The sequence below is a fragment of the Leptonychotes weddellii genome, chromosome 6 (assembly GCF_054177405.1).
Source record: "Leptonychotes weddellii isolate Sample4059 chromosome 6, ASM5417740v2, whole genome shotgun sequence".
Taxonomy (NCBI): Eukaryota; Metazoa; Chordata; class Mammalia; order Carnivora; family Phocidae; genus Leptonychotes; species Leptonychotes weddellii.
In genome coordinates this window covers 105,556,460-105,579,180 of record NC_138374.1, presented here as the reverse complement: position 1 = coordinate 105,579,180, position 22,721 = coordinate 105,556,460, and the positions used below count along the sequence as shown (strand labels likewise).

At 43.2% G+C, this 22,721-nt stretch overlaps 1 protein-coding gene across 1 annotated transcript in view; it reads right to left on the bottom strand.

Moving 5' to 3' along the window:
- Positions 1-22,721, bottom strand: part of KCNH1 (potassium voltage-gated channel subfamily H member 1) — a 207,284-nt gene that overhangs the window by 183,922 nt on the left and 641 nt on the right. The window lies entirely within an intron of this gene.

Genomic DNA, 22,721 nt, shown 5'->3' with positions numbered 1-22,721 from the left:
CCCGATGCGGGGCTCGATCCCAGGACCCTGGGACCATGACCCGAGCTGAAGGCAGACGCTTAACGACTGAGCCACCCAGGCGCCCCACAAAAAATAACTTTTTAAAAAATCCCCAATTAGTATCCTCAGAGAGATTCAAGAGTTATTACAACCATAAACTAGAACAGGATGCTATGAAAAAGAGAGAGAGAAAGAGAACAATTAAGACCCCCTGTAAATTAAAAATGAGTAATTAAAAATTCGGCATAAATATTAGAAGATAAAGTCTCATAGAGAGTAGTACAGAGACAGAAATATTTCTTTTTTTTTAAGGATTTTATTTATTTATTCATGAGACAGAGAGAGAGAGAGGCAGAGGGAGAAGCAGGCTCCCCACTGAGTAGGGAGCCCGATGCGGAACTCGATCCCAGGACCCTGGGATCACAACCTGAGCCGAAGGCAGACACTTAACCATCTGAGCCACCCAGGTGCCCGAGACAGAAATATTTCTTAAAATAAGACATAGAGCATCAATCCAAGAGGAACAACATGCATCCTAACAGGAACAAGAGAAAGAACAACTTGAGAAAAAGCCAGAGACATTTTTTAAAAACTAAAACAATCAAATGCGAGGGTAGAATAAAGATACTCAGATGTGCAAATACCTAGGAAAGTTATATCTCACATATTCTTTTTTTTTAAGCTTTATTCATTTCTTTATTTTAGAGAGCACGTGACTGGCAGGAGGGGGAGGGGGAGAGAGACTCCTCAAGCAGACTCCCCACTGAGCGCAAAGCCCAACACATGGCTCGATCCCAGGACCCTGATATCATGACCTGAGCCGAAATCAAGAGTCAGATGCTCAACCGACTGAGCCACCCAGGCACCCTTCCCACATATTCTTTCTTGGGAAGTTACTTGGGGATGCTTATCAGCAAAGTGAAGGAATAAGGAAAGAAGATAACATGAGAACCAGGGGGCGTAAAGTGGCTCCAAATATAGAAAGTAGGAAGGAAGCAAACAGAAAGCATTCAGCACAGAATGGTTCAGAGAACAGAAGTTCCAGAAGAGAGTTATCTAGAGATAAAGGAGGTCAGTACTTGATGATATTCCTGATCATTTGAAACAACATAAAAAGTTAATATAGGGGGCACCTGGGTGGCTCAGTCCGTTAAGCGTCTGCCTTCCACTCAGGTCATGATCCCAGGGCCCTGGGATCAAGCCCAGCATCTGGCTCCCTGCTCAGCCAGGAGCCTGCTTCTTCCACTCCCGCTGCCCCTCCCCCCCAGCTCGTGCTCTCACTCTCTCTCACTCTCTCTAATAAATAAATAAAATCTTAAAAAAATAAGTCAATATAAGTACATGATTTGGGGGTGGGGAGTGGGCAGGAAAAGAAAGTAGAAGAATCAAAGAAAACAAAAGCTGTGCAAGAAGGGAAACCAAATCACACCATGTCTCATCACTGTCAGAACAGCGTAAACACCTTATTAATTTCCAATTTTTAAAGCCAACATATAGAAAAGCATGAAATATTTAACTGTAAGTATCTGAATATAATCCTATCAATTTCAACACCATAAAAATACAAATGATAAGTTTAGAGAGGAAAGTGAGAACAATCATGGGATGGTGTCTAGAGCTGATATAATAAAAAAGAAAGGTATAAATATTTTAAAGCTGCAAAGGTAACCAATAAGGGAGTAATATAATTATATTAGGAGAAAGGGGTTGAAAGTTAATAAGGTGAGATAAAAACTCAGCTAACTTAATGGAAGTCAACAGCTAACAGCTAAAATTGATAAATCTAGAAATAGCTGTAATGCATATTATTTAGAGACATGGCAGAAACTATAAGAAGAAACAGCTAAAATTAGAACATGTGACCTCTGATGAGCAGGATGGGCAAAGGGACAAGGCACAGGATGGTTGTTTTTCTTTATAAGCTCTTCAGTTTGATTTTTTTAAACCAAGAACGTATATTACCTTGATAAAAATAAGTATATTCTTAATTTTTAATGAATTTAATCAGAAAAAATTAACTTATTGATTAAATGTTTTTTGTTAAAAAATGAGAACAGGATACATTTGGAGCTCCAGATATCACTGCAATTTCCCGTAAACATATTCTGGTCATCCTTTAAAGGTGCTCACCCTTCCTCAAGCATTCCCATTGTCGCTGCCGTGCAGATTACAGTCTTATCTGGGAAAAAGCAAGTCTCATTATAGAATTTAAATTTCAAAAATAGTTACCTCTCAGTGTTAACCCAAGCAAGAAGTTATAGTTGCCAGGGAGAAAGATTCCCTTGCCACTATGTGATATCCAAGGGTGTGGAGTGAAGGGAGGAAAGAATTCTAGTCCCAGTCACAAAGCCATTTGCCCCCAAGAGGAAGGAAATTCTTCCCCCTTCCCCTGCCCCATCCCTTGCACACATGTGTGTATCTATTATGGTTGGCTGGGAAGGGGGCATATTCTAGATTCTCTTCAATTCCTAAGCTACAAATAATTGACCTGCAAAGTACCTTCCAAAATACAATCTGTTTATAAATTGTGGGCTACCCATACAAATACCATAACACTACATATATCATCAGAAACTAAGCGATTCTTGGGGCGCCTGGGTGGCTCAGATGGTTAAGCGTCTGCCTTCGGCTCAGGTCATGATCCCAGGGTCCTGGGATCGAGCCCCGCATCGGGCTCCCTGCTCAGCGGGAAGCCTGCTTCTCCCTCTCCCGCTCCCCCTGCTTGTGTTCCCTCTCTCACTGTGCGTCTCTCTGTCAAGTGAATAAATAAAATCTTTAAAAAAAAAATCTTTAAAAAAAAAAAAGAAACTAAGCGATTCCACATAAGCAATATTCCAGATCTTAATAAGAATGCATACCATTTATCGATATTTACTCTGTGCTAGGCTCTGTACTAAGACTTTATCATATATTAAGGGGAGGGTTTTTTGATCTTCATAACAATCTTTGTGAAGTGGTATTGCTTTACTAAATGAAGCGTCACGGGTTTCATCATTTTACTCACAAGTACACTAAGCCTCTGAGGACACAGTCAGTGAGAGCAGGTTAGAGTTAGGATTTGAATCTAGGTCTACCTGACTTCAAAACCCATGCTTTTAATCATCGTGTTACACCGTCTCCCTCTTATTCCATTAACTACTAAAATCAGACCATTTCTATGAAAATCTTTGTAACACATCAGATTCATGCGCCTTCGTATAAAAATACTAAGTATAATGAGACCTTTAATTGGCGAGTCAATATTACCTTTATTGTCACCATGCATTAGGATTCTACTTTGTGATCTACAACGATGTCCTCAGGGAATACTGATGTACGTAGAAGTAATTATTCCTCATCTAAATGTTTGCATTCCCCTGTCTAGATTTTTAATGTTTGGTCTCTTGCCTCACTTGCACATTATCACCTCCCACTTCTTAAAACTTAGTGTGCTGACCTATTCTATAACAGTCCTGCTTCCACATAGTGACAGCCAAGGACAGGAGAGGAGCGGAAACTTTGTGCCTAGATCCCCATCTGACTTTCAGGGGTGGGAAAGGATGCCACACTGGCCACTTAAAGGAGCTGCAGAGCAAACCTGGCCGTATTAGCCTCCTGTGTAGCCCCTCAGCTCCCATGGATTCTGGAAAGGATCCAGAAGCTCCCAATGACACCACTGCAAAGCAAACCTGGCCATATTAGCTTCCTGAGCCCTACCCCCTCAACTCCCATGGATTCTGGAACAGATCCAGAAGCTCCCAACCACACCACTACATAGCAAACCTGGCTGTATTAGCTTCCCGAGCTCCCCCTTCAGCAACCATGGATTCTGGAAAGGATCCAGAAGCTCCCAACTACGCCACTAGGGCTCAAGTTGCATAAGCAGATGGTTATCACAGTGGAGTGAAGTGACCCTGTAGCCAAAGACTGTGTGTCAAACTGCCTGACTTAGGGGTCCAGGCAAATATCAGAGGTGAGCTGCACAGCCAGTGGGGGCCTAGACAGGATCGAGTTATGTACACACACACATACACACATAACACACACATAGGCATGCGCACACAGACATACACATACACATACTACACACATATACACACACACAAGGGAGTATGTGTCGGGTTGAGGAAGGGTATCAAGTTCTGTTCAATCCAAGGAACAGAATGTAAGTTCAGTTGCTAGCCATCTAGTGACCCAAACAGAGGCCATTGCCAGAGACCGAAGGAACTGGGGCGGCGGGGAGAGAAGGTCTTGCACTGGGGATCTGAGTCCTCCAAGGTGGTGCAAGTGCTTGCCTCCACCCCACACACTATCAGAGGGGGAAGCAATGGGTTGGGCAGAGTTGGATTCTCAACACAAGAGACTGAGTTACCCAAAAAAGAATAATTAAAACGGAAGAGCCTGAGATACTACTAACTGGGATGTTCAGAGTCTCCCTTTGCTGTTCAGTGGAGTGGGAGCTTCTGAGGGAGATAAACTTTGTTAAATAAAATAAAGAAGTGAACCTAGGTGGGTCTGAGTCAATTTGGTACCATCCCTCCAGAAGTATATCTGCATACAAAGAGACAGACTCAGAAAGTGGGAGTCTCCTGAAAAAACTGCATAAACTGTGGTGCAAGAACTCCATGACAGCAATTTTGTTCAACTAAGTCTTAATTCCTCCACGTGGTTGGCTGTACTCCCGCTGGTTAAGAATGCCAAATAAGAGGGCTCTAGCGAAGTGATACAGACTTTCTAGCCAAGTAGAGAGACATGCATTCCACATCCAGACATAAATGACTCTGGGATTATTTACTATTTTCCAAGCTGAATATGTGAAAACTTATTTTGAAGCCAAACAAAACTCAATTAGGAAAGTATCCCTTTGCATGGACAAAACATCAAAAAAAACATAATCTCCTAAGACTGCAGCAGAATTGGCCTGATCTGGGTACAAGAGATTTGGAAATTCTGATCTGAGAAATGTTAGGAAATCTGCCATTCTTCATTGGTGAAAAGGGCATCATCACCATCAAGACTGCATGCATTAATAGTCACTGGGTCATTACTACCTGAGGCAGGTAGACATTAGTATTAACCCATTTTTATAAATATTGCAAAAAGGCTTAATAAATTGACAAAATTTTTCCTAGGTCATACATCTAATAAAGCTGGGACTGCCTAACACTGTATCAGGGTTCACAGAAACAGAACTAATAGGAGGTGTGTGTGTACATATGTGTGTGTGTGTGTGTGTGTGTGTGTGTGTGAATCCAGAGAAAGAAAGAGAGATTTATTATAAGGAATTGGTTCATGTGATTATGAAGGATGACAAATCCCAAGATCTGCAGTTGTCAAGCTGGAGACCCAAGAGAGCCAATGGTGTAGTTCCCGTTCAAATCTAAAGGCCTAAGAACCAGGCGAGCTCATGGTGTAGACCGAGAAAGAGCCAATGTTTCATTTCAAACCCAAAGGCAGGAAGAAACCAATGTCCCAGCTTAAAAGTAGTCAGGCAGAAGGAATTCCCTCTTATTCAGAGGAAAGTCAGCTTTTTGTTCTATTCAGCCCTTCAACTGATTAGATGAAGCCCACCCACATTAGGGAGATCCATCTGCTTTACTCAGTCTACTGATTTAAATGTTACACTCAGGGACGCCTGGATGGCTCAGTCAGTTAAGCGTCGGCCTTCAGCTCAGGTCATGATCCCAGGGTCCTGGGATCGAGTCCCACATGAGGCTCCCTGCTCAGCGGGAGCCTGTTTTGCCCTCTGCCTGCCACTCCCTCTGCTTGTGCTCGCTCTCTCTCTGACAAATAAAAAAATAAAATCTTAAAAAAAAAAAAAAAGACTGATGGAATATTTAAAATAAATAAAGAAAGAAAATAAATGTTACACTCATCCAAAAACACTCTCACAGAAACACTCAGAATAATATCTCACCACATATCTCCACACTCTCTAACCAAATCAAGTTGACACATAAAACTAACCATCACAAACACCAAAGCCAAAGCTCTTAGCTGTATGATGTTCTACAATAATCTTTAACAGAATCAGCAGAACCATAGCTCACAAATTCTGCAGCTCCCTCAAAGTGCTTGGTGGTACTCCAGGACTCTAGGTTTGGCAGAATACAGTACCTCTAAAAGCTCTATTTTGATAAATAGCTTTTATGAAGGCAACACTTATCTTTCCACACCTGGGGCTTTCACTGAGAGGAAGGGGTATCTACCTATCCCCAGAAAGAAGTGTTATAATGAATACTTTGACCCCTTTCTTCACCCTCCTCACTTATACCTGCCTATGTAGATTGATCAAGGTATCAGTAGGAATCTCAAAGGCAAGGACAATCCACTGTGTGTACTGACCTCTCAGACTTGCCTGTGCCTGGTGTGGTGGGGGGAAAGAGGGCCTGAGCTACCTGTCTCAGAACCCAGCTGGGGGGGTACCTGGGTGACTCAGTCAGTTAAGCATCCGATGCTTGACCTCAGCTCAAGCCTTAATCTCAGGGTTGTGAATTTAAGCCCTGCATGGGGCTCCATGCTGGGTGTGAAGCCTACTTGAAAAAGAAAAGAACCCATTGGAACAGCTCTGCCAGCCCTCTGCTCTGTCATCCCCAGCTTCTTCCTCTAGGAGTAGGTCAGTGACTCACGGTCTGGAAGCCTAGGCTTGAGGAGGGAGACAGGTGGCATTGCACGTTCTCCAATCTAGTTTAATAGTCATAAAGCTAATACTGTATTTTGACTTTCAAGTGGCTCCTTCAGGCAATCTTCACTTGGGTAAAAATCTGGAGGAATGAAAGTTAAATGGGCTCCAACACATTAACATGGATCAAAGCTCCAAGATCCCAAAGGGTATTCAGAGGTCATCTGCTTTCCTGCCTCCTGGCTCTGCCAAATCACACTGGTGGAAGTCTTCATAAAATACCTACAAAGGAAGAGGCAATACGATCCCCTCCAGAACACTCCTTGTGCTTTGTTAAGTCCTTTTCATTTTCTTCTTTTTGAAAAAAAAAAAAATATATATATATATATATATTAAGCAGAGACCAACCCCTCACATGTCTCAGGCCCATGACTCTGAGAGCTGGTACAAAGCATCACTATCAACAGTTGAGATTACACTGGTGGTCCCCAATAAACCATACCTCCTTGCATTCATGCCCTGGTTTAGTTCCCACTCCTTGAATCTGGGTGGGTCTGCAATTTGCTTTGACCAACAGACTGCAGTAGAATGGATGCTATGCCAATCCCAGGCCTAAGTTTGAAGGTCTGAAAGGTCTGCTTCTGCACTCTTGGGAGCCCTGAGCTGCCAGGCGAGCCCTTAGCTACACCACTGGAGACACCACATGGACATTCTACAAGCAGAGGGCATCTGGTAAGACAGAGGCCATGAGATTCTATGGAGAAGCACCAAGGAACCTAGTCAACAATGAAAACCAATGGGAGAAGGAGGGGTGAAAGACACCCTATTAATCCACCCTTCCCCAGCAATCCCTAGGGTCCCCAGAGCACCATCTGAAAGAACAACCATGGGGACAAGTTGGGTCCTAGTGGCAGTGTAGTCCCTAAAGAGCTGTGTGGGTACATCACTTCAGCTCTCTGGGTCTCAGTGGAGATGAACTACAAATTTTCTATGCTTCTGGTAGCAATAAAATCTGACTCTCTAAGTAACTGGATTCGTAACAAAGAACAAATCACATGATGCCTCTGCAACCTGCAAGTACCCCCCACCCCATGTAGAGTAACCAGTCATAACCCTGAACTATCACTTCTCTAAATGCTGGACTCTGTAGAGTCTAGGTCACTTTAAAAATGGCAGAAACGCCTTCTAAATGTAATTCGGTGGGAAGTGATACATTTCAGGTGAACCATGCTGTACTGGGCTTTTGCTCAGTGGAAACATCTGGATTTGGACACATGATAGGATGCGCCATATTCACGTAAAAGTACACCATGTTGTCAAGGGAATCTATGGTAGACAGAAATCACATGTTGGTAGGTCAGTTTATATATACAGAAAATGCCCAGATGTGTCTTTGGAATCTATTAAAATCCAAGTAAGACATAAGCTCTTGACTATACATATAGCTATTTTTTAAAGATTTTATTTATTTGTTTGTTTATTTGAGAGACAGGGAGAGAACGCAGGAGGAGGAGCAGAGGAAGAGGGACAAGCAGACTCAGTGCTGAGCATGGAGTCCGACACGGGGCTTGATCCCACGACCCTGAGATCATGACCCCAGCTGAAATCAAGTCAGACACTTAACCGACTGAGCCACCCAGGTGCCCCTATACATACAGCTTTTGCACGTAGAATGTGTGACTTCCAATCAACCAGTGGCCCATATTCTGAAGCACCACGCCTGCCTCCAAATTCATATTCTCTGAACTGATCAAGTCCCTCTTACATTGTTCAGGAAAATGTGTAGGTTCAACTTGGCTGCCCATGCCATGATTTATTCATTGGCTCTCATCTGAAAGCTCCCTGTGTCTCCAGGTCTTTGATGCAAATTAGATAGATTCTACTGCCTCCCTCTGATGTCTTTTCACCCCCTGAAGGTCTTTAGCTGTAAGAGCGCATGCAAGTAAATGTAAGGTTTCCCAAATTCAACCTTGCTCAGCCCACACAGTTTTCCTCTGGTTTGTAGAATAAAACAAACACTCTCTTAAAATTTGAAAGAGTCCCCTCCCCACACCATGTAAAGTTTCTTCAGCTAATGGGGCATGAGCTAAGTCCCACTGCAGTGAGTGAGATGGGTCAACATCATTCCAAACCTACCATTTGCCCCTGAAGAATAACACAGAGCTATTCTAAAAAGAAATTATTAGAAAATTGCTTTTCATCCTAATTACCACAAATAACAAAGAAGAGACTAACTGAAGCAATGACTTAACATGTGACTCAGTTTGGGCCATCACACAGATAAAAGCTACATCCAGCAAGCAGTTCACGCAAATGTATTGCTCCTGTACACACTGGTTATTTAGAGGCCTACAATATATATTACACAATATGCCTCTAAGAACTAGAGATATTTTTCTTAGAAGGGAACACATCTTTGTGATACTTTCACTGTTACAAATTACTAAGGATACCAGTGCTCTTATAAAAAGCAAGTTTGAGTAAAATTATCTTTTCCTTTCTTTTAAAACAATAGAAAAAAATCATTGAGATAAATGATGAGAACAAGAAGTATGTACATAAGCACTAGACAAAGACAAGAAAACCATAATTCAACTTGCCTGAACCTAAATAAAATCCATGCCAGAAATTAATTTTTAGAAAAACAAAAAAGATTGAGATTTGGTAATATTTGGAAGAATGGAGAGGATGGGATGAGAGAAACAAGAGCTTGGTCAGTATGACACACCTAAATAAAACATCTAAAATCTTAATACCAGCAGAAGTCACGTTCTGGCTCTATTGTGCTTTTCAACAATAAAATTCCATGAAAATTACTCTTCTAAATTGTCAAGGGCCCAATCCTGGCCCATTACAAACTGAACTCCCAAGAGATTCAATAATCACTTGCTTTGCCTCTAATTTTAATATCCTACATAAATACACTTTGATTAAGTCAGTAAGTTACAATGGAAAGAGAGGCTTCAGTTTCGAGAGCAAATTCAAACACTTTATTTACTGGGTAGTTACCCCTAAGTACATTGTTTCAGAAGCATGACCTCCACCTTCATTCAGCATCAAATTAAAGGATTTTAAAACAATAAAAACAGATGAATCAGTTTTACAAGCAGGATGGAAGGGAACAAAAACACATGAAATTGTGTTAAAAATGTAGGCTTTTTTATGATTCAATGATAGTTGACTTAATAAATAAGAGGTCATTGATATGTTGAATTACTGCGAAGAAATACTTATTGGTGTCCTCAGTTGTTAACAAGTGGTGCAACAGATTAATCAAGTAGGTGTTTTATTCTCATTTTTATAGTCATAATCATTTCTTAATGCACATCTATACATATTATAGGCATTTTGAACAAAACTCTTTGACCATCATTGAATAACATGCAAAAATTTCATTCCCAGAACTAAAAAAAAAAAAAGGTGACTCAAAGTAAGTAGTACAGAATATTAAATAGTGCTAGAAAAAGATTTTTTTAATTAGTTTACATTTGCCTCCTATGTTATTTTAAAACTTTCTTGGTAAATGGCTCAGTGAGGCTAAGATATAGCACCAAGGTGAATGGAAAGAATCTCAGAGCAGCTCAGTTTAATACAACAAATACTGGAGTATCTACTTTGTCCCAGACACAGAAGGAGTGCAGGGCACACATCGGTCTGTTTGAAAGTTCCGCCCACCTTCCCTGTCTAGCTGCACCTGCCACAGTCTACATATCACATAACTCCATACCCTCCCCACATTCCACCCAGGCCCCAGTCACAGCACACTAGACCAGGAGTGGACAACTGGCCAACCAACCCTTGGCAGGGCTGGGCCAATTAGACTCTCTCAGAACAAAAGCCAAGACAGTAAGGCCAAGAGGTCTGTAGAGGTGACCCGTGCATTCTGGTCAATAAATGGAGAAAGGAGGTCTTGGGAGAGAAACAAGGCACTTGGATACACAGAAGAGCTTCTATTGAGGCAGGTGAGGGGAGAACTGGACAGAAAGAGGCAGACAGACAAAGGCAGAGACAGAGAGATGGAGGCAGAGACTACAGACAGAGAGAGACAGTAAACAGATGGAGGGAGATGACAGACAGATAGTGATGAAGACAAGTGGCAGAGAGCAAGATGGACAGACGGGGATATAGCCAAAAGGCAGAGAGCAACAGAGACAGACAACAGAGACAATCCGTGGCAGGCAGCAATAGGCAGAGATGGGCAGGAAGACAGATGGAGAGAGGAGAGAAAAAGGGAATGGAAGGACAGGGAGCGTGGGAGGGGGTGGGTGGGAAGGACAGCCAACAGGGACTACAAGAGCATGAGCCAGAGCTGGAGAATGGGCACCCAAGAACAAGATACCTATAGCAAGACCTAGAGAATGAGTGAGAAGAGAACGTAAGCCCGTTGAAAGAGCGAGTGGGAAAGACTGAGGAGAGAGACTAAGAGCCAGAGGGAGATGGAGAAAGAGAAAAAAAAACAGAAAATTCAAAGAGAAGGCATAGAGACAATTGGAAAGTAGGGATTGGGAAGCTGGGGGAGAGAATGATAGCTAATTTGTACGCTGGGGTCTACAAAATGGTGGCCGCCCCCATGGCCCGGCCCATGTCACAAATCTAAACCTAAGTCGGCCCACACTTATGGGAAACACCTCACTGTCAAGGATACCTCACATACACCAATCTCAATCGTCCAACTCAGCTGTAGCTGGCCTACCTTACCTAGAAAACAAGACCGGCTAGACTTGTGAGGAAATCCCCTGACCTCTAACCCATCCTGCTGCCATGTTTCCACATTGCCTCTTCTAATGCCATATAAAACCCGCTCTTGGCCCCAAATCCCTCTGGAAGAGCCTCCACTAATTGTGAGGCATGGCACTCCCCCAGTCCATGGACTGTTTTTCCCTTGAATAAAGGAAAACAAAGTCATTACTAAATTGTTTTAGTTCTGTCATTGTCAAGAACAGAGAAAAATGGCACATTCTCTGAAAGTCGGGCTGGAACACAATCCCTGGACGTGCTCACTAGGCGGAGAAAGTATCGAGTGTCATTTTATTTTTTTTTTTTTTAAGATTTTATTTACTTATTTGACAGAGAGAAGAGAGCACAAGCAGGGGGAGTGGCAGGCAGAGGGAGAAGCAGGCTCCCCGCAGAGGAGGGAGCCCTATGTGGGACTCAATCCCAGGACCCTGGGATCATGACCTGAGCTTAACCAACCGAGCCACCCAGGCACCCCTCAAGTGTTATTTTATCTGACAGAGGGAGAATGACTAGAATTGAGGGCCTCCTCGGTCTTCAGAAAGTATCGGTTATCACTTCAAAATGGCAGATGGATCACACCCGTGTATTTCCACGTTCTGGAAGGACGGCTTGGAAACTGAAAGGCATATACACAACAGCAAAGAGAAGGCATGAGCTCTGTTTCTGGGAGACAAAAAGTAGATGGGGGGGGTACACATGCAGCAGAGGAAACCACAACTTCAAAATTCCAGAGGGATCTGGCCACAGAGGGGGCTAGCAGGGCTCAGCAGGTCCCTGGAGAGATTTCACACCCTGAAACACTACCTGCCACTCGAGGCAGGGATGGCATGTGAGAGAAACTGGAACACGAACTGAAAGGCTATCGAAAAAAAGTTCACTCGCCCTCCAGCAGGCACCCTCCTCCATCCATACACCCGAGCAGCCAACCATGTGGCTCTCAGGTTAGAAACCGCATGGGGTTGAGTCTCCAAAGCAGTGGTTCTCTACTCAGTTCGATACCAACCCCACCATGCCTGGAGGGCTCGGGAAAACACAGCAGCTGGGCCCCTTGCCCAGAGATTCTGATGCACCAGGGATGAGGTAGGGCCCGAGAATCTGCATTCTTAGCGAGTCCCTAGAGATTCTACTATTAGAAATTAACGGAGGGCAATCGACTTAGTCGCTTTAAACCTCGGTGTCTGCACGGGCAGAATGGGAATAATGAACGCACCCACAGGACAAGAGTCACACTGAAGGTCAGAGGAGGCAAAGCATGCAAAACCCCTGGCACGCTGCCAGGCACACAGGTGAGAAAGGCCCTCTGTCCAAGGTCACGACTGTAACCAATAATTCTAATCGGTGCTTCTAAGTAGCGGTACCTGGCTTCCCATGTCTCTGACAAAGTCCCAGTTTACCTATGGTCTTTCCTGACTTCTGAGATCATTAGAGTGAAGAAAGACGGAGAAGGAATGTGAAAGCAGCTCTCTACCCCTAGGTGACCAACTCGCCGAGTGGAAAAGCAAAGGTAGGCTGACTTCAGTGGGCACAACACAGGTGTTTTTTGTTAAGTTGCAAGAAGTACTTGAACGCACACCCCCTCACCAAGTTCACCCCCGTGATTACAGCTGGTCTGGACAAAAGGTTGAGAAAGTACTTGATCCAGAGAACAAGTAACTGGTTCTATCCATCAGTCCTGGCAGGGAAATAACAACACACTCAGATAGAGTGTTAAATAATGCAACTATTTACAAAGGCACGGGTGAGATATCGGCAGTAGCCTGCTGGTAAATCATGGCAAATGATATATACCATTTGCCAATTTCTGAGGGGCAAATATCTCAGCATAGCAGATTTAAAGCTACCAAGGCAAAGTCCCAGAACCCAGAATGGGGAAGAGATGCGCATAATCCGACCTTGAGAGGTAGTACCAGCCAGCTGCAGCCTGCCCCCAGAACCCCTCTGAGGAAAACTTCAGGGACAGGCAGCACCCCCAGGGTTAGTAACGCTTGGAAACTTTAAGACATTCAGCCCTCCCCAGACCCAAAGAGAGCGAGCTGGATATGTAACCTTTAATCAAGGGAAAAGAGCTAGGCTACAATGGAGGGAGGGAGGGAAGGACGGAGGAAACTGGGAGAATAAATAGCACAGAGTAAATAAATGTTCCCTCCCCTCTCATGGTGGTGTGCCCCACAAGCTGAAGCCAGCCAGAAGCCAGGAAGCAAGGGAGCCGACGGACATAATCCACACAGGTCAGCCTCCCAGACACAAAGCAGGTTGGAGAAGAAAAGAGAATGGCTCTAGGAAGGCAAACACAAGATGGGCAGTACACTGACTCATGAAGAGGCTCAAAGCACAACCGTTGTGATAGGAGCTAGAACTCTAATCAGTTCGATACCAATACTGCTGAGGAGAAACAAAAGAAAATTAAAACTGAAAAATCTGTTTAGAGGGGCGCCTGGGTGGCTCAGTCGGTTAAGCATCTGCCTTTGGCTCATGGGGGTCCTGGGATCGAGCCCCGCATCGGGCTCCCTGCTCAGCGGGAAGCCTGCTTCTCCCTCTCCCTCTGCTTGCGCGCGTTCTCTCTCTCTGACAAATAAGTAAATAAAATCTTTAAAAAAATCTATTTAGATAAAATAAATATAGTCTTATCACTCCAATTTATTCCATTTTCTTTGCCACGGCTGTGTAGTGTACAATAAAAGCCAAACTTAAGCAGGAGCTAAACATCAGTAAAATTCGCCAGTACAGTAGCATCTTCCAGACGCTGACCCCAGCGCTTGAATGTTAGGGCAGGGTGCCTATGATGTTTGTTGCTTTCAGAGAAGAAGGAAGGAAGGAGAGGCCGTTCTTCTTTACAGAAGCACCTGATGTCATCACAGGACCTTTAATTTTTTTTTTTAAGATTTTATTTATTTATCTATTTGAGAGAGAGAGAAACAGCATGAGAGGGGAGAGGGTCAGAGGGAGAAGCAGGCTCCCCGCTGAGCCAGGAGCCCGATGTGGGACTCGATCCCAGGACTCCAGGACCATGACCTGAGCTGAAGGTAGTCGCTTAACCAACTGAGCCACCCAGGCGCCCATCACAGGACCTTTAAAAAGATATGAGAAATGATGGTTTGGGGGCACTCTTGGTTAATAATTACATTAATAGTTATAGAATTGACTCGGTGCCTGGGTGGCTTAGTTGGTTAAGCAATTTGCCTTCGGCTCAGGTCATGATCCTGAGGTCCTGGGTTCGAGCTCCGCATCGGGCTCCCTGCTCAGCGGGGAGTCTGCTTCTCCCTCTCCCTTGCCACCACCCCCCACTCATGCTCTCTTTTTCTCTCTCTCAAATAAATAAATAAAATCTCAAAAAAAAAAAAAAGAATTGACTCAGTTAATTTGCAAACTCAGTTTTATGCAACATAGGACTAATCAAAAGACTGTCATTTCAATTTACAAAATGAGCAATCTTAGGATGAGTAAGCAAACATTCTGATTACTGGCATAACTCTCTAACACCCAATCGGAAGAGTTTTTGGTAGTTGGTCATTCACAGCAGCACAGAACCATTAGAGCAGAGACCATGAGAACTGAGGAGATACTGAAGTTGGTCAGACTGCAGTGTGTTCGCCCAGACTGCAAACGCACGGAGAACCACCAGAGCACCAAACAAATCCCAGCATCTAGGACATGCTGTGTGAAAATTAATAAAGGGACACCTTACTAAAATGGGAGTGGAGAGGCCAGAAAGGGGAGCTCTCCTGCTGTACCACTCAACATCAAGAACTGTCCACTACAGGATAAAGAAGATGTGGTCCACATATACAATGGAATACTACTCAGCCATCAGAAAGGATGAATACCCACCATTTGCATCAACATGGATGGAACTGGTGGGGATTATGCTAAGTGAAATACGTCAAGCAGAGAAAGACAATTATCATATGGTTTCACTCTTGTGGAACATACATAAGGAATAGCGCAGAGGACATTAGGGGAAGGAAGGGAAAACTGAAGGGGGGAATCAGAGGGCGAGACCAACCATGAGAGACTATGGATTCCGGGAAACAATCTGAGGGTTTCAGAGGAGAGGGGGGTGGGGGATTGGTTAGCCCGGTGATGGCATTAAGGAGGGCACGTATTGAATGGAGCACAGGGTGTTATACGCAAACAATGAATCATGGAACACTACATCAAAAACTAATGATGTAATGTATGGTGATTAACATAACATAATAATAAAAAAAACTAATGATGTACTGGATGGTCACTAACATAATAAAAAAAATAAAAACTGTCCATTACATACAGACCCCCAACAGAAGAATCCTCAACAGGGAAGAATCATCATCAGCTACATGCCCAATAGGAAATGATGTGCGCTGTATCTCCCATAAGAATCGACCACCTCAGCAACCCAGCCAATGAGAAACCATCATCACCCTGAATTCCTGCCTTTCTCCCATGAATGTTTGTTTGAAATAACCCCTTCTAACTTCCTCCTTCTTCTCCGTAAAATAATGTTCCTCTCCTTTGTTGGACTATCCTGTCATTTCTGCCACAGCCTGCTTGTCCCAAATTGCAATTCTCTGCTATTCCTGAATCAACCCACTTTTGCTGGTAAAATAACTGTTTTATTTTTAAAGTCAACAGCTGAAAACTCACAATGGGTGAACAAACCAAGATAGCATGCCAAAGAAGTTAGAGCAATGAGATATCCCAGAGGAATGAGATTTTTTTAGGAAAGCTTCCACCCACCAAAACAAAGATTCACACATTCTGCAATCTTCTTTAAATTGACTTCAGGGATCTAGTCATCCCACATTCCATCTCACAGAAAAAGAAATGGCTGTAAAATCCAAGAATAATTTTGGGGTAAGGCATTTATAAGGGGAAAATGTGTGGTGTGTGTTCTGCCGACATAACATCTCTTAAATCTTTCGAGGTTTATAGGGCATGTTGGTCTTCATCATAAATCCCTCGACGAGACTCAGTATCACAAAAGCCTCCCTCATTTTGGTATGCTCAGACTCTAGCTCAGTATCAGGCACCATGTTTGTGAAGCTGACCCCATAAGTGAGCCTTTACTTTTCATTTTACTTTGTCTTTGACTTTTCATTCCCTCCTTCATCTCTGCCCTTCCTTCCATCAGTCACTTTCCGTCTTTCACTAAAATAAACATAAATCATTCAGTTCCTATTTCCTTCTCACTTCATTCTTCCATAATCTCTGTCCCTGGGGTTTAGTGCTTCTCAGTTTAAATACACACATCCACACGCGCGTCTGCACACACACACCCCTGCACGTACCCTTTGCGCACAATTCGAACTGTGCTAGTCTTTCAGGTCATTTACCAGCGTGTGTGAGGGAGTTCAGACTGTGAGAACATTGCAGCACACACTAGATACTGATGCTTCCCCAAGGACAAGAGCCAGTTTTGTTTTCATTTCATTTTGTTCATGTGCTATTAACATAACTCTAAATGACCCTGTTTTATGAGTTACTAGACTCTTCGGGCAATGTCCCTACTAAAGAGAAAAAGGAGAAAATGCCAAGTTTTGGCAAAGAGGTGGAGTGATGAGCCCAGTTAAGGCCTGTATATGAACTTTTCAGATTCCGGTAGTGGGTGCAGAGATCTACTTGTCTTTCGGCGGCCCAAGACAAGCCTCCGAAGTAAGTTCCCTTGCTTACTGAGCCTGTCACATACCCATCTGGAGTGCTCTGCCTCTTTCTTCGGTATATCCTCGCCTTCCATGTACAGGGGCCAGTTTGTGAACCAATGCACGTCCATCGAGTGCAGAACGGATGAATGTGTAGTATCGTCATACCATGAACTATAACACCACAGGGAAAATGAGCCAGCAACACACGTAACAACATGGGTGAATCTCCAGCTGACCGAAGAACACACGCTGTATGGCCCCATGCATATAAACCTCAGAAACAGATAAAAAATTAACCCGTGGGTGTTCAGAAATACAAAACAAGGTGGTAAAATTAGGAGGAAAAGGAAGAAAGTGATCAGCGTGAAATCAGAAGATGGCTTCCTTTGGAGAGTAAGGGAGCTGGGATCAGGAAGGGTTCCGAGGCCTTCTGGAGAGCTGGCAAGATTCTGTTTCTTGGCCTAGATGGTGACAGCGCAGTATTTACTTTATACAAACGTGTTGAGCTGCACAAAATTATTTTATGTGTTTTCTGTTGTGGTATTATATAATCAAAAAGGTTAAAAAAAAAAAACAAGGGAGAAGAATCAAGGTAGGAAAACTATTATCAAATAACCACCACCAAAAAAAAAAAAAAAAAAAATTGGTTTACTGGTGGAAAAAGGAGTGAACTAGGTCAGTTTTGTTCTATGGGGCAGACCTGTAAGAGGACAGATTTGGGTGAGACCAGAGAATAACAACAAGAAAAGAAAGAGGAGGAGGAGGAGAAAAGAGAAAAGAAGGGGAGGGGAGGGAAGAGAAGGGAATCAAAGCAAGACAAGAGAAACTAGTTCACAATTACAATTACTTAAAAACAGAACATTCCTTGTAAGAAAGTGAGTGTCCCATCCCTGAACCTATTTAAGCATGGGCTGGATAAATGGAGAGGGAAATTCTGGAGACATTCGAACACTGGAAAACAAATAGTAAAGAATGTCCCTTCAGACCTAAGATTCTATGATTCTATGATTCTATTTCTCTTTCTCACCAGTTACAGGTGTGGCCACTTAAAGAAAAAAAGCAAAATAACAACAACGACGACAACAAAAACCCATGGTCCAAATATCCTAAATGTACAAAGCAGACACCCACTTTACGAAAGTCGTTCCTTTGAATAAATAACAAACATTTTTTAAGTGTTTGCATACAAGCCATTAACTAAACAAAAATAAAGGGGAGGGGAAGAATTGAGGGACTTCAAGGTAATGCTGGAGAAACCACTGCCAACTGAGGCCCAATCATAAATGAAGAGCTGGTGTCAGAACGAATGAAGCCAAAGATCCAATTCGCCCACAGTGCTCCTCAAATGCATTTCTTCTTTTACGATCGATTATAAAAATAGGGGGATTTCATAAAAACCAAGGAGTTTGGAAATGTTATTGCTTTCCGTTAAATCAGAAGCCTTCATCCTCCCTGTCTCCGAGCTGGTATCAGTCACTAGATTTAACTTTGACACTTCCAGAGCAAGACAGCGGAGCCTTGGCTGAAGGTTATCTTAGAACACATTGCAAGAAAAAAACAGGCTCCAGTGAGCTGGTAATAATCCAGATTATCATCTATTCCCCTTTCAGAGCAACAATGGATTTTAACCAGGTTTCTGTTTTATAAATATTACCGTGGCTCAACACATCTAGGAGGAAACACAACATTACCCTCGGCTTTCATCCTGTTTGTGTACTAATTATATCAACAACCTGAACCAACTTAACACTATACAAAAACACAGCTGATTTAGCAATCTGTAAATTATACATGTACATAAATGTGTACCAAAATGTGCTACGTTTCACTCCTGCTAATGTGCATGGATTCTTACTGGCACCTACAATTGTTTGATATAGGTTTCCGAACACTAAAACATATGTTCTGCCTAGAATGGGACCATTTAGGGTAATATTTTTTTAGTTTCCTGGCACAAAGGTCTGCCAGCCTTCCTAAGACAGTAAGTGCCTGGATTTAAGCAACCATCAAAAAATATTCTGGAACAACACTTTCCAATCATGAATATAAAGAGAAACAGGCTGGTAAGAAAGTCAACAGAAGGATTTGAAATGATCACTGACATGACCATAAGCAAAATCTGGGGAATAGTTAATTATTCCTGCTAACTACTTGCAACTATCCAAAAAGCACGTAACTACTAAATCTCTCCTCCAAATGGTCTTCAGAATATATCAGAGAAAGTTAAACTAGATTTTAGTCCTATCAAGACCAGTTAAACACCTTAAAAATGTTTTTTGCTTTTTTTTTTAAACACGATGCCAGGCCTAAATAAGAGCTGCAAGCAGAAACACTGTGGAAAGGGTCAAGATGCTTGGACCAAGATTCACTAGAATGTAAATTTCTAAGGAGTAAGGAGGGTTTCTGGATTCCCACTATATCCCCAGTGTTCAATAACTGTGCTCAATAAATCGTTTTGAATGAACAAACCTGTCACAGCTGCTGACGAGTCCCCGATGTGTCTCTAACTGCATTTTCTAACTCTGCCTTTTACTAACTGTAGCTAAATTACTTAATCTAAGGATTCCTCTCTTTTTTTAGATTTTTATTTATTTATTTGAGAGAGAGACACAGTGAGAGAGAGAGCACAAGCAGGGGGAGTGGGAGAGGGAGAAGCAGGCTTCCCGCCGAGCAAGGAGTCCGACGCGGGGCTCGATCCCAGCACCCCAGGATCATGACCTGAGCCGAAAACTGACTCCTAACTGACTGTGCCGCCCAGGCACCCCGAGATTCTTAGCTCTTGAAACTCTAAAATCGCCACACTGCACCTCCTCTGCTGGCATTTGAGGATCAAAGTTATTTAATACTTTATAACAGGTGCTTGAATAAGTAAGTGCCTGTTACCCTGCCGGTGACTTCAGTTAACCCACTGACAAAGGTGAAAAGGTGAAAATACCGCCCTTCCTTAAAACAGAATTAGCTTCTCCTTTGCCCTGTTACTCAGTTTGGATGTGGTAGTGTGGCTGTTAGCCAAAATGGATGTTGTTCTTGCTGTTGTAACATTTTATTCAGTCTCCACTGGGAAATTAAGCTTCTCTAGAGAACATAATGGTAATACAAGGAAGGTCATTGCAGAGTGTACCATGAGGGACACGACACTGGGGTCAAGGGACTTCGGGTCTCATCAGCTCTGCCCTTAAATATTTGAGGAAATGCGCTTGCTTCACTTTCTTCATCTGTACAAAGATGGGGAAGGAGAGGCAGACGACACAGCATCGAATCCTACAGGTTATGATATTCCAGACACCAGATATTCAAATGCCCCAAGACAAAGCCAGTTCTATTATCCAGAAGCACAGTTGTCAGATGGCTGGAGAAACAATGATGAATGATACCCTCCAAAGACCTCCTGCATCAGGCACTGTGTGCTTCCCACTTTGAACAAGTCACTTAATATTCCTAGGGCTCAGTTTTCTGATCTGTAAATGAGGAACAATAATACTGCATAAGATCACTGGGAGAAAATGCTTAATAAAGATGATCCAAAAAGTATTGCTATTTAAAGGTAAACTGCTATTTCAATACTGTAATGTCCAAAAAAAGGCTAGTGGATTTTAGGAGGAGACAATCAATATTTTTAAATAGACTTTTTTCCATCACAGTAAAATAAAATAATGCACGAAGATACCGTGATAGTTCCAAGAGTCCACATAGTTTTCTTCTATTTGTGTTTTGGAAATGTGATGAAAGGGATCACTAAAAGCTTAAATCCCACATGTCAAGACCAGAATATTTTCTTCTGAAATAATAGATAATTTTAAAAGTTCATCCAACTTTCCTACGATGTTTTGTTTGTGTTGCTGATGTCGTTTGGTTGGTTGGTTAGCTGAAGTCAAGCTGCTGGAATTGGTGCTGAAATTAAAATGCCAATGCTAAAAATATTGCTAGCTACTTAGTCTATTGACACTCTATATATGCTTAGAGAGGAGAAGTGGCTCTAAGAAAATCAACTAGAGTATTCTGCCATCTCAGCTCCAAGATTTATTTTGTGTTTGTGTGGTATTAGTTTCACCATTCTTTTTTCTTTTTAAGATTTATGTATTTATTTGAGAGAGACAGAAAGGAAGTGCAAGAGGGGGAGGGGCAGGAGAGTTGGGGTGGGGAAGAATCCTCAGTGGGGAGCCTGACTCCGGGCTTGATCCCAGGACACTGAGATCATAACCTGAGTGGAAATCAAGAGTCAGACACTCCACCGACTGAGTCACCCTGGTGCCCCTGGTGCCACCATTCTTAAGGTCCTCCTACAAGCCCAAGGCACCTTATGACTGTTACATGTAAGATTCTGCTACCTCCCTCTCCACTCAAAAACATTAGATGATACACATTAGACACAAGGTTCCCCCTATACCTTAAAGAACACTGCTTCTTCACCCCCCAGCCCACCCCGCAAAAATGGAATTGTCATCGATATTTATGAGAAAGTTGGTGTCACTGGCACTGGGCTCCCCAAATCTGCAAGACTGTCTCCACTCCACATGCCCTAACAGGTCAATAACCACAGCAATCACAGCCAATTAATTCTTACTTAGTGATTTTATTTAAAAATCCATGAACACCTCTACCTTTTTTTATGACAGAAGAGTTCATTGTGACTCTTCAGGTAGTAAATATCATCGCCTTGAGTCCCCAGGTAATAGCTGTGACCTTGTTCTAAAAGCTACCTCAGTTCTTTTGAGTGAGGAGGACCTTGAAGGGAAAGGTGACTAACCAGAAACTCTTCAATACTCTTATTCTTAAGAGGCACACAATAAATGATCATTTCTAAAATATTTAAATAATACACAATAATATGCTATCCTAGTCGACAAGTTTTTTGTTGTAAGCTAAACTTAAATCACTTTTTAATTAAAAAGTATTTCTTGGGAGCATAAGTCACTTTTCACGCTCTTCCCCTGAATCCCTAACTAAATCCAAATAGAAGCCCATGATTTTAACACAAGCTCCTCCTTAAGGCTCTAAAGCTGTGATATTTCCGCATTTTTTAAAACCTATTGCCCAAGTTAGCTCTTCGTGTCATCTGCCTCCTCTGGAAGGAGAGGAGTCCCGGAGCCTGTAAAGAGCATCTCCAGACTTGGCCCCCGTTCATTTCAGCCTTTTGACGAACGGGTGTGCACCGCACCTTCCAGATGCCCACCTCCTAGCTGCTCTGCAAGCGCTTTAGCCAGGACGCTTTGCTGTGGGTCCTGAAGGTGTCGGAAATGTTTCCCTTTCCATCCTTGCTGCTAGGACTCTCACCGTCTCCCGCTTCATGCCACTGTCCATCTTAATGCCACAGAGAAAGAGAGGAGCGGGGAGCACTCGTTTACTGGGTAAGGGATAGATTTACAGGCTTGGTGAGCTTGGGAATGTCTAGGTGAGCAAGATTTATAAGCATAAAACACTGCTGAGGTTTGGAAAAGAGGAACTATGGCAGGTTTGTCCCTGTGACAGCTTGGCCAGCTCTGCACCTATGCGCTCCATTTCCCATCGAAGTCCAGGAAACTGCCCCTCAGGAGCCTTCACTTAACCTCCAGGAGGGTGGGTGGGTGAAGAGGTGGAACCGGGTAACCTGCAGCACGTCCCTACATCCCCGCGTCCCCACACCTCGGACTTTTCAGCCGCCCGATGGAAGGTGGAAGCAGCCGCCGCCCCCATCCCTCGGGGGCCCGGACCCTAGTGGCCTCTTCTACTGCTGGCTCTCCCTGGGGAGAGGCGGCACCTGGGGTGCAGCCAGAGAGCCC